Source organism: Grampus griseus, assembly GCF_964374135.1.
Source record: "Grampus griseus genome assembly, chromosome: 7".
In the NCBI taxonomy this organism is placed as follows: domain Eukaryota; kingdom Metazoa; phylum Chordata; class Mammalia; order Artiodactyla; family Delphinidae; genus Grampus; species Grampus griseus.
Window position 1 is genome coordinate 54,699,164 of NC_139001.1, and position 15,704 is coordinate 54,714,867.

General features: G+C 38.5%; 1 protein-coding gene across 3 annotated transcripts in view; it reads right to left on the reverse strand.

Moving 5' to 3' along the window:
- OSBPL6 (oxysterol binding protein like 6) overlaps window positions 1-15,049 on the reverse strand; it is a 171,604-nt gene extending 156,555 nt beyond the window's left edge. For all 3 annotated transcript variants that reach the window (XM_082658190.1, XM_082658189.1, XM_082658191.1), the window contains exon 1: window positions 14,984-15,049. The gene's annotated coding sequence lies outside the window, so the exon portion shown is untranslated. The remainder of the gene's footprint in view (window positions 1-14,983) is intronic.
- Between the last annotated feature and the right edge of the window lie 655 nt (window positions 15,050-15,704).

The following is a 15,704-nucleotide window of genomic DNA, read 5'->3' on the forward strand; positions in this document are numbered from 1 at the left end:
TCATGTTAATTTGGCATAACTTTATAAGACATCTTTTTTAAAGTCACAAAATAAAACTTTTTAAATGACCAATACACAATATGAAGCAACATAATTTCTGGAGTAAAAAAGTCTATCTGTGCTATATGTGCTTAACTGCCTTAAATATAAACTTCTGCCATGAGTATGTAACCGTGCAGAATGCCATTAGTACATTTAAGGTATCAGATCAAAATAAACATTTAATCATAAGCCATGCCCATGGTCATAGAACTAAGTCCCTCAAGTTAAAAAAAAAAAAAAAAGGAAGAAGTGATTGTAATCCATTGTTGTCACATCATTTATTCAAGAATTGTTTCTTAAGTGCCTACTATGTATTATAAGGAACTATGTGATTAATTATTGAACCAATGGGCAAGGTGATCAATTACTGAATCAAAATTAGGACACTGAGAAGTATGAATGGGCCTGTGGAAACAATTAGCAAGGACAGTGGTACAGAAATAATAATAGCAATTATTAACATTAACTTTTATTAAGTGATTATTATATGACTGGTTCTCAGTTGAGCACTTTTTAAATTATTGTTTTTAATTGTGGTAAAATACACATAACATAAAATTTACCATCTAAACTATTTTTAAGTGTACAGTGGCATTCAGGACATTTACACTGTTGTGCAACCATCTACCTCTAGCCTCTTTTCATGTTGCAAAACTGAAACTCTGTACCTCTTAAATAGTAACCCCCATTCCCTCCTCCCCAGCCCCTGACAACCATTCTACTTAAGAATTACAATTTCACAAGCATAGCTAAAAATATACTTCTTCTATTTGAATTCACGTGTGTTTGTAGGGTACCTTTTTCAACTAAAACACTAAAATCAAGAATCAAAATAAACTGTACTCAATACAGGGTATTAAATCCAGATTTTAAAAAATGAAGCATATTAAATTATTGATAATATTTTAGAGAGAACAAAAATTTTACTGTTAAAATTTTAAGTACTAATTTCATTTTCCTTTATCTTTGTAAAATTTCTACTTCCTATGTTTTATAACAATACCACCATATACATAATATTTATTAATAAATATCATGTTTTGGATATAACATGCACAAAACTTTTTACTGTTGTGGTATACAACTAAAAACATTTGAGAACCATTGAAATAAAGGACTGTGAGCCCATTAACAGGAATCAATGAAAGAAGGGAAGGGAAGGAGTTTGTTTTTAAATATGTAAAAACATATTGTGTTTCATGTGTCATATAGAAGATCAAGCAGAGATAGTCAAAAGGCAAAAGGACACATAAGCCTAGAGTTCAGCTGAGATGGAATCTATATTTAGATGTCATCTATACAGCAATGACCAGAAGAGAAATGGGAAGGCATGAGAACTGTGGAAAAGAACACAGCTGAGGGCTACACAGAGGACAGTGCCCATATTTACAAAGTATAGGAGAAAGGAGATCTAAAGGAAACAGGGAGATAGGAGTAGACACAAAAGAATACATAAGATAGATACCATAGAAATGAGGCTGCAGTGTCAAAAGTTGCAAAAAATTAAGGAACTGAGAAAAGGCCACTCACTGGATTTGGCTGCCAGAAGGGCACTTTGGTCCTCTCAGAATATTTGCCGTAATGGGTGGTGTCAGAAGCCTGATTCACGACTGACTGAATGGTGAGGAAAGGGAGATAAGGAGTGTGAGTAAGCCACAAGGGAAACTTGGTGATAATGGAAATTAAAAGAAAAGGAGAATGGTAATGGATGGAATGGTGTGGTTGGAGGAAGACTTTCTAAGGTAGTGGTTCTCAGCTGGGGGCAATTTTGTCCCTCAAGGGGCATTTGGCAACCTCTGGAATCATTGTCGGTTGTCACAACTCCAGAGTACTACCGGCATCTGGTGAGTAAAGCGTTGTTGTTAAACATCTTGCAATACACAGCACAGACCCTACGACGCAAGGTTGATACTGCCCAAGTATCAATATGTCGATAGTTCAGAAATCCTATTCTAAAGAACAAGAAAGATACAAACATTTTCATATGGTGAGGAGTTACCAAATTTAAGTTACAAAAAAGGAAGGAGATAATGACAAAATAGGGTCCCACAAGAATGGGACGGTATATGATTAAGGGTAGAAGCAGGTGGCTGAGAACTGGAAAAGACCTTTCAAGTTGTTTGAAACAGGAGGAATAGAAGCAAGACAAAAAATTCAGAGAACTGGAGATCAAAATGAAAGTTGGGGGAACTCATATCTGATGACGTTGATCTCCTTAGAAAAGTAAGCAGCAAGAATTCTGCAGAGATATGGGGATGGAACTAGGGTCTTGAGAGAAGAAAACACCTGGAACAGCCCATGTGGAAGTGGAATCAATTAGAGGGACATGAAAGGTTTACCAAGTATCCATGAGGGCCCAGCAGGAGGAAAAAAAAAAATCAACTCAGTTCCCTGAATATCTACAACAAAAAAAGTTATTTATCCTAGGAGCCAAAGATAAGAGAATGACAGAGCTTTCTCAAGGTCAGGATTGGCCAGGTGGATCAGTGAAGGACAAGAGGTAAGAAAAACTAGGCAGTCCTGCTGAGTCAGCTTACGTGATGTCCAAGCTATGGAAATGATGCCAAGACCAGATGAACTGAGAAGACACAAAGGAGGCTGCGTTCCATGGGAGGGACAGATACTATGTTGGGTAGGAGGAAGAATGAGGGGAGAAAAAGTGATAGGAAGCCAAGGTCAAAGACAGTAACTCTTTGGGGTCTCAAATGTTAGAGGATAAATTGTTTCAAATTATGGTGAGGTCCAAGACAAAGCCATGGCTGTAGACTAATTCTAACATTCATTGCGGGGGTGGGGGGGGACTCCATCCTAGACTGCACCATCCTTAATATATTCCTACCAGCATCAGTCTTTAGAGATCACTTACTTACCAATATGCCTCTGTTTAGGTACACCAATCACACTATCACTAGATCTTGTATATCCCACAGCACACATCAGTGACATGGCCACCTGAAGTTAGTCGAGATTGTGTCACCAGGGCTAGCTAGCCCACGTGGAACTCGAACCTCTCTGACATCAAACTCTCCTGAGAGTTGCACATGTAGAAAGATGGTATCATGATAGAATAGCACATAATATTCCTTATTACAGGATGGACATCATGACCCACAGCTATCGCTATTCTCTACTGTGGTAATGAGTGGATCCAACTTTACAAACAAGACAAAATTAGCTCTCCTTTCTTGCCTTTTGGACTCTAACCGATTGTACTGTCTGAAGACACAAACAACATTAAGCACTATTCCCTAAATGTATCATTTTCTTCCAAGGTGAAGATATAAGAAACACAGTTTTATTGCATCATAATTTTAGCTGCTATCTTTTAGCACAAGGCCTGTTCCAGCATGCCCTATCATCTTAAAGGCACAATTTAATTTTTAAGGGACTGCAGCAGCTAGAAACATGGATTGAACAGAGCAAATGACTCAGGAGAAAACAAAAAATGAGAATTTAATTTGTAAAAATAAATAAATTTTAAAAAGTAGTCTAACTAGTTCAAACAAATGATATAAAATTAAGACATTCTAAAATCGGCATTTTAATAATATTCTGATTACGTTCCAAAATCAAATAAAACATCCAGATATGAAACTGTCATTTTTCAGAGGGCTATTAAAGACATGCAAGGAATTCTTTATGCATGTCTTTATATTCTTTATTTTAAAAATACTTTAAATTTTTTAAAAGAGCAATCAAACATCTAAATATTAGATTGTTAAGCCACAGGAAAACTGATATTCATCAAGTGCTGTAAATTCTTCTCCAAATACAGATTCCATGAAATTATCTGCTCCAATAAAGGGAAGAAGAGGTACAAGTGTTAGACCAAAAAAGATACAAATAACGCCAAGACTATATAATGTATATTTGCAGATATTTTATATAACTAAACACCCTCCCCCCAAATATTATGTAATTAAGTAATTTCAAGCATCAGGACCAATGTCTAGGCTTTCTGACAATCTATAAATAATAATTAGGATGGTTTTTATTCTACTACATCTTATATATAGGGGTCCAGAAAAGTAACATCTAACCAATAATCTATTTATTAAGACCTTCTACGTACAGTAGCAGAAAGTATCCAGCAACACAGCTATTCCGGAGCTCATCAGAGGTTACACATATTTGATAATACAAGGGGCAGAAATGAATGGGACAACCCATAGACAAAGAAGAGCAAGAAGGAAAAAACCCAAAGCCAAACTGTGAATCAGTGGTTCTCAGGTTTTAAGAAGCTTCTTAAATTAAACAGTCTACCAGACTCCATCCCTGAGAATCTGATTCAGAATATTTGGGGTGGGGCCCAAGCAAATGGGCTTTGTAACAAGCACTTCAGATGATTCCAAAGCAGGTGCTGTGTGGACCAGCTTTTGAGAAACATGACCCAGTAATTAAAAAAAAGGAAAAATTGATACATTGGACCTTACCAAAATTAAAAACGTTTGCTCTATGAAAGACTCCATGAAGAGGATGAAAAGACAAGCTATAGACTGAAAAAAGTATCTGCATATCTGAATAAACTCTGTGGACTGTACCAATGTCAATTTTCTGGTTTTGCCTTATACTATAGTTATGTAAGATGGTCCCTTTGGGGAAAACTGAGTGAAGGGTACATGGGACCTCTCCGTACATTTTTTGGCAATGTCCTGTAAGTCCACAATCAACTCAAAACAAAAAATTTTTTCAAAAATGACTACCTGTCTGTCTAGCTATCTATCACATTGATAACAAGTTGGTGGGTTATATTACAGCCGGAAATGTTATTTATTTTAAAGAACTGTAGTCCAGCAAAGCTTGTAATTTACAACTGTGAAATCTTCAACAATGTTAACCTGAATGGCACAGGCATTCTCTCCTTATTAATTCAGATGTAAGTGCAAAAGTTATTATTGCTGTTGTCATTATTATTAACATTTCACTTTCTGAAGTAGTGTTATAACATGTACCATAGAAACTGAGTAAATTATATGACTTCAGATGTACATGGTAATTAACATGAAGAACTGTTATGAAAATATTCTTATTTTCTCCTATTAATGTAATACTGAGTGAACATTAGTTTTTAAGACTTTATGATTTTAAGACTTTATGATTAGTATTATAATCTATAATCTATAATACTATAATCTGGCACTAGAGAACTGTTACTGTCTCAATATATAAAACTGTGTCAGCAAGAGTATTTTCAGTGTCTCTAGAATTCAGTGTCTCTATTATTGTAAATAATAATACTAACTAATTACTAGTAATCATAAGGGAATTACTATGTGCCAGATACTGTGCTACTAATCTCATCACAAGTGGATCATCTTTCTTAATACACACAACAACCCATGAGGTAGGTACTGTTATGAAAGATGGGCAAAGAGGGAGATTAAATAGCTTGTCCATGGCCAGATCTCCCATGATGTTAGAACTCATGCTACAACTACTGAACATCCACCTGAAATCCCTGTCACTGCCCCCACCACGTCATCACCACCCTACATTCCCAGAGGATGAGGGATCCCCCCCAGGTCTGCTCTGAAAATGTCAGAGAAATTAAGGGCTCTGGCTTCTGATAAGGTTTTAATTTGACACCAAATATTTTAACAACCAACTAGAGTAAATAATAATGCCAACAGTAATTCCAGTTACTGTGAGTGGATTAACAGTGAAAACAGAATTGCCAGAAATGAAGGTGTCCTGCTCGCAGCCCACTGAGAAGCCTCGACCTATGCAGAGGAAGCAGCCATGGTAAAATAAGGCCAAGCAAAACCGACAGGCCAAGCTTCAGGAGAGCAAGGCCATTTAACAGGAATTAGAAATTCATCAACAAAGTGGCTGTTATCTGATTTCTAATTTCACTTTTACTGCGCATTTTGTTTCTGAAGCCGATTCAAGGATTCCCGTTGAGTATTTTCTCAATTTTTTATTTCCTGAAAGGCGAGGCCCTGATTCCAAACTTAAAGACTGAAGAAGTAAATCTTGCTACTCTTACACTCAGAATATTAAACATGTTTCTTCAATCAGCTGTTTTGAAAGTGCTTGAAGAATTGTAAGATGTGAAAAATATTAATTTACAGTTCCCAATATTATGAAAACGAATACATTCCAGGCAGCACACCATGGACAGTTTCTAGTCAAGCCATTAGGAAATCTTTTTTATATAATGATTTGTTATCCAATGTCAGTAGCATTTTCAAATTATCTGATCGTTAAAAAAAAATCAGATGGGGTGAGTCACTGTGAAATGTTTCTCACAGCAGTTTAACAAGAAGACCATAGGCCCAGGAGGAGGTCCTACCACCACTACACTGAATGGAAAGGTTCTAAGGAAGGGTATTGCTGGGGCTATTTTTGCAAGACCAGTTTGGAGCTGTTAATCCAGAAAAAAGTATTGGGCTGAATGGAAACTCAGTGTTCTGGAAATAAAGAACAATACCTCATGTGATTTTAAGACAATAGAAACAAAGGCAGATGTAACATGCTATTCAAACCCTGAGAGTAACGAGCTAGGTAACTCAGTTTCCTCCTCTATAAGAAAATCATAAGAGTGGCTAATAATTAGTGAGCTGAGGCAAGGGTACTACTAACCTTCATACTTAACCATGACAACCGCCTTATAACATAGGTACTATATCCCATTTTACATATGAGGAAACTGAGGCTCTGATAGGTTCAGTAACTTCCAAGATCATACAGCTGGGAGTGCCAAATCTAGAATTCAAATCCAAGCACTTTGAATCCAGAGCCTTCCCCTGCCCTTAGCCATAGTGCCCTATGCCTCTTGGATTAGAGGTGTCCGAACTTACCTCTTTCAAGTGAAGGCACTCGTGAGAAAGCACCATAAATTACTGATTTTGTAAATTTAAACGTAATAGATATCTTTATGTGATATCAAGTTATCTTAGGTAGATTTTAGAATAGGCAAACAGCAAAACATGGTAAACATTTAAGGAAAACATACAAGAAAAACTTCAAATAGAGGAAAGCTATACTGTAATTTATTTTGTCTGTGAAGTGAGAAAAGTTACTATTGTTTTACCCAGTTTATGGCTCTGAACCCCAGAACACCTGCGTCCAGTCGTAGGTGGTGGGAGCACAGTTCAAGAAACCCTAAAATGGATGTCAAAGACGTAAATTTGAACAAAGATTAACCTCTTATTTGTTTAAATTTATGAATATGTTTAATCGATTTGCAGGGATTTAAGAGGATGTTATAGATGGTGAGGATGTGGGCAAAGGACCACTCATGAATTGTTGTGGGTGGAAATGTACATAGATATTCACTGTGGTGCTAATTATAAAACAAAGTAGAAGCAATGGAAATATCCCCACAACAGGAACTGATTAACTTACAGGTAACTTACAGGATGCTATGTAGTCTTTAACAATGCAGATCTATATTACTGACATGAAATGTATTTGTGCTGTAAGTTAGACAGGAAAGGCAGACTACAAAAGAGCAAGAAAGTATAATTTCATTAAAAAATATTTATAGTCTAGGTAGTAGACACATCAAAGTGTTAATGGCAATTATCTACGTAGAATGGAATTGGGACAGTTATATACTCATTCTTTGAACAATCTTACCTAAGGCTAAGTCCTGCCTTCCACAAATGTGCCACACAAAGCCTTCTTCACTTCAAAGAAGGATGGTCAGGGCTGATCTTAGTAACTCGAATTCACTCTGGCACCTTTCAAGTTTAGACATACTTCATAACATCTTTAATACTTCCTTAGGCATTATATGATTCCATATTTCACCTATTCGACTTTTCCAAGGAACCCAATATGCCAATGAAATACTAAAACCAAGCCTAAGCCATGGGTTGCAAAATAAATCAAACTGCACCCATCTTTTGTGGTGAGATTGCAAATTGTCCTCAGTGTCCATTCTCCCCTTCTTCCTTTCAGGAACAGAACTTCCTCCACCACCCCACCTCCACAAATTTTAGCTTGGCACAGGATCAGCCAGCCAGTCTACAGTGCCCAGCCTCCCTTGCAGCTAGGTATGGCCACTCAGCTCTCTCTACTCAATGGGATCTGAGCAGAAGGATGTGTGCAATTCAGCCTTTAAAAAAGGAAATTGCTTGCCCACTATACTCCTCTCTCCCCAGCTCTAAACCTTCCTACAGGTAGGATGCAAAAGTGGTCCTAATCAGCTAGCTTCTACTCTGTAGATGAAGTCAATACTACAAGTGATTGGAGAGCAACAAGGTAATAGACAGTTGTCTCTGAATGGCCTCTATATCTGTGGTTTTCAAACTTCAGTGTATATTACAATCACCTGCATGACTTGTTAAACCCAGAGTGTTGGGCCCATCTCCAATTTCTGACTTACACTTTGCATTTCTATCAAGTCCAAGGTGATATTAAGGCTGCCAATCTGGTGGGAGAGGCTGGGGGAGCACTTCTTGCTAACTAATGAACTAGAACTGCTCTTTCATTAGGATGGCCACTAGCCACATGTGGTTACCGAGCCCTTGAAAGATGGCTAGTGAGACTGAGGAACTGAATCTTTAATATTATTTAATATTAATTATCTTAAATACCAATGCTTGATTCAGTTAATGAAAACTTTTAACTGTGTTTAGAACATCTTGGGTATGTGAAACTACTTTTTCAACTGTATATTTTATGAACTCTCAGATCAAGTACTTCTGATGAAAATTTAGTGTCTGAGTTGATATGTGCTATAAGTATAAAATACATATAAGACTTTGAAGACTTACTAAAATGAAAATATAAAATATTTCATTAATAATTTTTATATTGATTATGTGCTGGAATAATATTTGATTATATTAAGCTAAGTAAAATATATTATTAAAATTAATTTCACTTTTTTCTTTTTTAATGTGGCTACCAGGAAATTTAATATTGTAACATAAGTGGCTCACATTATATTTTTATTGAATGGCGATGATCTAAATTATTATGTGAATGAGGGAAAGAAAGTGAGAGAGAGACCTTCTATCTTGTATGAACAGTTGGTTTTGTTTGCAGTCTCTTTGTAATAGTTACTTAGCCTGAAGCCTGTTATCCTCCTACGAAAAATATACAATTTCCAAATTTCTGGTGGTAAATGTGCTCTGCTACTGTTCCCTTTCTACTCATCCTAATCCTTTTTCTTGTTTTATTCAACCTCAATTGCACAGAATTGGATTAATCACCATCTTTGATATGAACACATTCACATCCCTGGGCCACACATGCTGCCCTCATTCACTCATTCTTCATATCTAATATTGTAATATGCAACCATGAACAATAACTGTGACAATGACTTATCTACCCAAATAGCCCTCACAGTCTCATCCTCCTGGTTCCCACTACTTGAGGTAACAACCATCCTGAATTCCGCACTCAATATTCTACTGCTTTCCTTTCTATACATTATCATCTCATCTACATGTATTCCTAAAAACTATGGTTATGATTTTAAATTTCGAGAAAAGAGCACTATATGTAATATTTTTAGAATTTTTTCATTTTATATTGTTAAAACATCTATGCTGCAACTCTTTCATTATACTTTATTTTGACTGGCATATCTCCCACTGGGTGAATAGACTACAGTTTACTCATCCACTCTCTTGCCCACAGACATCGGGGGTCTCCCAGGTTTCTGATGTTGTGTTCAGTGCTTTCTGTACATATGTGCAAGAATTTCTTTTACATATATACTTAGAAGCAAAATGTTGGAAATGTGGTAAACTTTATGAGACAATGCCAGAACCATTTTCTAAGGTAGCTGTACCAATTTATTAGCAGGGTATGAGATGCTCCAGATCCCCATCCACCCTAGCACTTGATATTAACACACCTTTCAATTTTTCCAATTGAATGGGTATAAAATGGTACCTCACTGTGGCCCTGAGTTGTATTTCCCTCCAAATCACGAACGATATTGAACATATTGGGAATATTTCTTGGCCATATGTACTTCCTTGTCTGTATCTATAAAATACCCATTCATATCCTTTGTCCATTTTTCTAGTGGGCTATTCATGTCTTTCTCCTTGATTGGTTGGACTTCTTTGTATATTCTACTAATCCTTTCATCTTTTGTATGTCTAGTATACTGAACCCCATGTACCCATCACCCAATTTCAAAAATGATCAATTCATGGTCAGTCTTGTTTCATCTATACCCCTATTTCCCCTCCATTCCAACAAATTATATTGAAGCAAATAACAGGCATCGTATAATTTCAATAATGCTTGTTTAGATTTTAAAAACTCTTAATTTTAATATAGTCCAATTTGTCAATCTTTCTTTTATAGAAAATGTTTTTTGTGTCTGAAGAAATCTCCTTTGAAGACTAGAAGTCTAAAAAGAATACAACCTTAGGAAATCCTTTCCTATGACCAAGTTTAAAGTCTTAATGTTTTGTGGGTTTTTTTCTGGCATTTAAGACTTTGATCCTTCTGGAGTTTATTTATTTATTTTTTTTTTGGTATAGGGTATGAAGTAAGGATCTGTTTTCATCTTTTCTCCTAAGGATAACCATTTATTCTCTGCTCTATTTACTGAATAGTCCTTCCTTTTCCTACTGATCTGAAATATACCAAATTTCTAAACCTGTGTGTAGGCATGTGTTATGGTCTGAACTGTGTTCTCTCAAAATTCATATGTTGACACACTAACCCCCAACGTGACTGTAATTAGACATACAGCCTTTAAGGAGGTAAAATTAAATGAGGTCATAAGGGTGTGGCCCTAATCCAATAGGACTGGTGTCCTTATAAGAAGAAGAAAAGACACCAGGAGAGTACATGCACAGAGAAAAAGCCATGTGAGGACACAGCATGAAGGCAGTCATCTGCAAGCCAAGGACACAGTCCTCGCCAGAAACCAACCCCGGCATTACCTCAATCTTGAACTTTCAGCCTCCACATCTGTGAGAAAATAAATTTCTAATGTTTAAGCCACTCAGTCTGTGGTGTTCTGTATGGCAGCCCTAACAGACTAATACAGCATGTTTCTGGGCTTTTTATTTTATTCCACCAGTCAATTACCTGTCCTAGTGCCAGTACCACATTAAATTTCTATAACTTCAGGGCTTCCCTGGTGGCGCAGTGGTTGAGAGTCCGCCTGCCAATGCAGGGGACGGGGGTTCGTGCCCCGGTCCGGGAGGATCCCACGTGCCGCAGAGCGGCTGGGCCCGTGGGCCATGGCCGCTAAGCCTGCGCATCTGGAGCCTGTGCTCCGCGACGGGAGGGGCCACAGCAGTGGGGGGCCTGCGTACCGCAAAAAAAAAAAAAAAAAAAAAAATTTCTATAACTTCATAACAGGTCTTGATATATGGTAGGGCAAGTTCATTCTCCTTCCTCTAACCTTATACATATTTTTAAGGTCAAACTCAGAATTAACTTAGTCTACAACAGAGTATCACTGATCCCTCTTCTCTTTAAACCTTTTGCATTTGACTGGCACCACCACGCTCAAGCCTCATTGAGTTTTAGATTGTTCCCCATACATGTTCTATGGGTAATGGTCTCATACCTAGTATAAGGATCAGTAAACGTGTTGGTCACACAGGAGATGCTCAATGAAACTGTTATTTTATGGTTCACAATGAGAGCAGAAGTATTTCTACTGCGGCCACTAACAATGCCAGAGCTTCAGCTGGTAGGGAGCTGAGATTCCTGAATTCTTCCTACTTTTCACTGAAAAAGAATAGTGCAGAAGACCCAGCACTGGAGAAAGAGGATTAACTGTTTAACTATGAAAAACACTATAGAAGGGCTTCCCTGGTGGCGCAGTGGTTGGGAGTCCACCTGCCAATGCAGGGGACACGGGTTCGTGCCCCAGTCCGGGAAGATCCCACATGCCACGGAGCAGCTGGGCCCATGAGCCATGGCCGCTGAACCTGCGCATCCGGAGCCTGTGCTCCGCAACGGGAGAGGCCACAACAGTGAGAGGCCTGCATACTGCAAAAAAAAACAAAAAAAACAACAACAAAAAAACACTATAGAAGTCAAATTTATCTTGAAAGAGGCTAGGAGCAGTCATTCCATCATTTACTCAAGACATAATTCCCTACTACATGCCAGACACCTGGCTAGATGCTAGGGAGACCAAGTTAAATGAAAGGAAGTTCATAATCCAAAGGACCTGAAGTTTAGAGGGGGAGAGACGCGCCTAAAGAAATGACAGCAACTGTAGAATATGCACTAGACTGGATGTAGCACAAACAAGGGAGTAGTCAACTGGGAAAATCATAAGACTGATTGGTGTTCCTGTTCTACTGCCAGTTCCTACAAATGGCATTCTTTTATAAATAACTTCTCTTCTAAATGCTTACGCTCTCAAAGGGTAAAAGAGATCCTTAGAGAACAGAGGAAAGTTGCACACCATACTAGTTCTTCTCCATTTGCCACCCACTTCCAGAACCATTATCCAACCTTCTCTTGCCCTTCCCTGTGCTCCAGGAAGCTGACCTCTACAGACTGCATCACCCAAGATCCCTTACCTCTAGCTTCCAGATGGATGTGGCTAACAGAAGACACCAGCAGGAGATCAGAGAAGAGAGGAGAGGAGAGGAGAGTCAAGGTATTTACACTCATCCCCATCTCCCTGCCTGTTTCTGTCCTGGCTATAGCTGTTTCTACACTTATAGCTCCATGGCCAGAGCTTTCACTCACTAGGTCCCAGGAACAATGCTTCCTTCCTTCCTTGTTCCTTCTGACCTAGAGACAGTCAACAGTTTCCACAGTTGCTAGCTCCAGGGTACTTGGGGGTTCGCTGGATCCTGTCTTTACCTCTTTCAATCATTCCTTCACTAAATGCTCCTCAGTTAAACCTTTAGAATATGCCATCCTTTACCCGCCAGTTCTCTGACTGAAACCATGATTACCTGCAACTGCAAAATCCAATCTCTAGAAAATATCTGAGCAAAGCTTAAGTTTTCCAAGGGCCTGAAATCTGGACAACACTGTCACTGTCCAACACTGACTGAAGGACTACCTTGGACAGCACATTTTATCAAGTGTTAAATGTGCCAGTTTCAACTGGAGTAAAATTTGCATCTCTCTTGCACCTGGTTTGAGATCTGAAAAAGGGGGGCTCTTAAGAGCAGTTCTGGGTATTTCAGGAGTGAGTCACAGACTTTTTTTTAATAGGACGAATTAAGCACCTGACTGAGGGTTCTGAGAGTAGAGAATGGTCAGCTCACTGGTATCCCCAGCTAGGCTTTCTTCCCAGGATCACGCAATGCCTTTCTACCTGAGCCTGCGTTCCGCTTATTTGAGCAGCTAAAACACTGCTTCCTGTGATAATAACCATCCTGGAATATTGTAGATGTTTTGTTTAAAAAAAAAAAAAGGACTTTAACTACACTAGTTTCAAATCTATAATGGTTTTGATTTATGAAAGTAACGAGTAAAAGTGTGTCCTATGATTTTGAGTGGCGTCATTCTGATTCCAGAAAAATCATTCATGATTTATTCAGGCTACAATGGAGAGTACTGGAAAGAAAACAACATTAGTTCCTTAAAGCAGAGTTGATCAAATACATCATATACACAAGTCTGTTTCAGTGAAAAAAATATTTTTATTGTATACTTCTCAGAAGTCTCCACTATTCTTTTTTTATTAAAAAAAATTTTTTTTTTGGCTGCATTGGGTCTTCGTTGCTGCACGCAGGCTTTCTCAAGTTGCGGCAAGCGGGGGCTACTCTTTGTCGCTGCGTGCGGGCTTCTCATTGTGGTGGCTTCTCTTGTTGCGGAGCACGGGCTCTAGGTGCGCGGGCTTCAGTAGTTGTGGCACACAGGCCCAGTAGTTGTGGCTCGTGGGCTCTAGAGTGCAGGCTCAGTAGTTGTGGCACACGGGCTTAGTTGCTCCACGGCATGTGGGATCTTCCTGGACCAGGGCTCGAATCCCTGCCCCCTGCATTGGCAGGCAGATTCTTAACCACCGGCGCCACCAGGGAACTCCACTATTCTTTTTGTTTCCCCAGATATTCATTTATTGACCACGGATCGTCTTCCTAAGCATAACTTTTCAGTCTTCATTCTCAATGCCTTTCTGCTCACTCTGGGCTATAGTGTTTTCTTATGCATGAACCATTTGCTCGTATTTATTATTTGATTTCTACCACTGACTTCAATGCAACCTTCTCCTTCTGGCCTCTCTTCTTCCCTGTTCTCTTGATTCCCTTTTTTCTTTCCTTCATTCTCTCCCTTCCCTGAGTTCATCATCAGATCATAGCATAAACCTCCCCTGCCCTCAATGTTAGTAGAGTGTCCTAAAACAGACAAATGTACTTCTGTTGCTACTCTAAGGACAGAGTTCCTCCCTTCAGATGTGGCATTCCCACTGGGACTTGGGGCGTTCAATTAGAAGCAAGTGAGGTTACCCAGGCAACCGCTCCAAATTGTCCTAGGATGCCTGGCAAGCATGTTTTACGCAGCCCGATATGAAGGTCACACTAGCCAACCCTGTGACAGTTAAAGGCTCAGTCTCTGTGCAGTCAGCCAAGGGCTCAGGGAGCATCCATCAAGATAATCTCATAACATTTGCATAATCGTAAAACTGTCAGGCTCCCAAAGCCACAAGGACCCACGCAAACAGACTATTTCGAAGAGCCAAAGATATTAGCTTAGAGAAGGAACACAATAGGTGAGTGTGCTAAAATCATGAAAAAGAACACTTTACAAACCAACCAGATGGAATCCAATCACTCAGCTGGTGAAAACACTTTACTCAGTTTCTCAAATGATTCAGGAAGAGTTCTACCCCGAGGCAAGGCAATAAATGGAAGGGCCTGGAAAAAGTCACTCTGTGTCCTTTTACTTTTCATAATTCCCTTAGATCAGAAGTGTTTAAAACATTATTCTCAAATAGCAAGACTCAACATTGAAAAACATGCTCATACCCACCAAATTAATGTTATACTTGACTAAGTCTCAATCAAAATTCCAATTTAGTAGGGAAAATACCTACAATGCAGAGAAGAAATCCATGTCCCTCACACATGAAGTGCTCTCACAAAACAGCAGCCAAGACAGGAATATTCCTATAGAAAAATGGGAAAAGCGAACTAGCCAATTGACCACAAAATTCAAATGGCCAATACAATACAGAGAAATGCTCAGTCTGAAAAACAAAGATGCAATTTAAAACAATGAGAAACCACCTTTCACGTAACAGATGAATAAGGAATCAGAATAAACTTTTGGGAAAGCACTCTAGTAACAAGTCTCCTAAGCCTTCAACATAGGCTCTGCTTTGATCTAATAAATTCTATACTTAAGAGTTTATCTTAAGTGTATAATCAGGCAAGTGCCCAATCATGTGTACAAAAATGTTGATCGCAGTATTGCTTATTATAGCAAAAATAAGGACACAACCAGCGCAGGCTTCACAGCCATTCTAAGTGATGATGTAAATATAGTCACCAATATGGAACAGTAGTTCAAATACTTTCTCTGGTTGCAGCAAGGGGTAAGGAAAGGGAGAGGTTTATAAAGTAGCATGTGTCCATTTTTTTAGAAAATAAGTAAATGATATATAGGAAAATAAATCCTAGGGAAGAAAATATGGGTATTTAACACCAAATGTTATCTGGGTATTTAACACCAAATCTGGAGAGTGGGATTATGAGTGATTTTTATTTCCTGGGGGAGGTTCTACCTTAATTTTTTTTTCTGGCATGAAAGATACT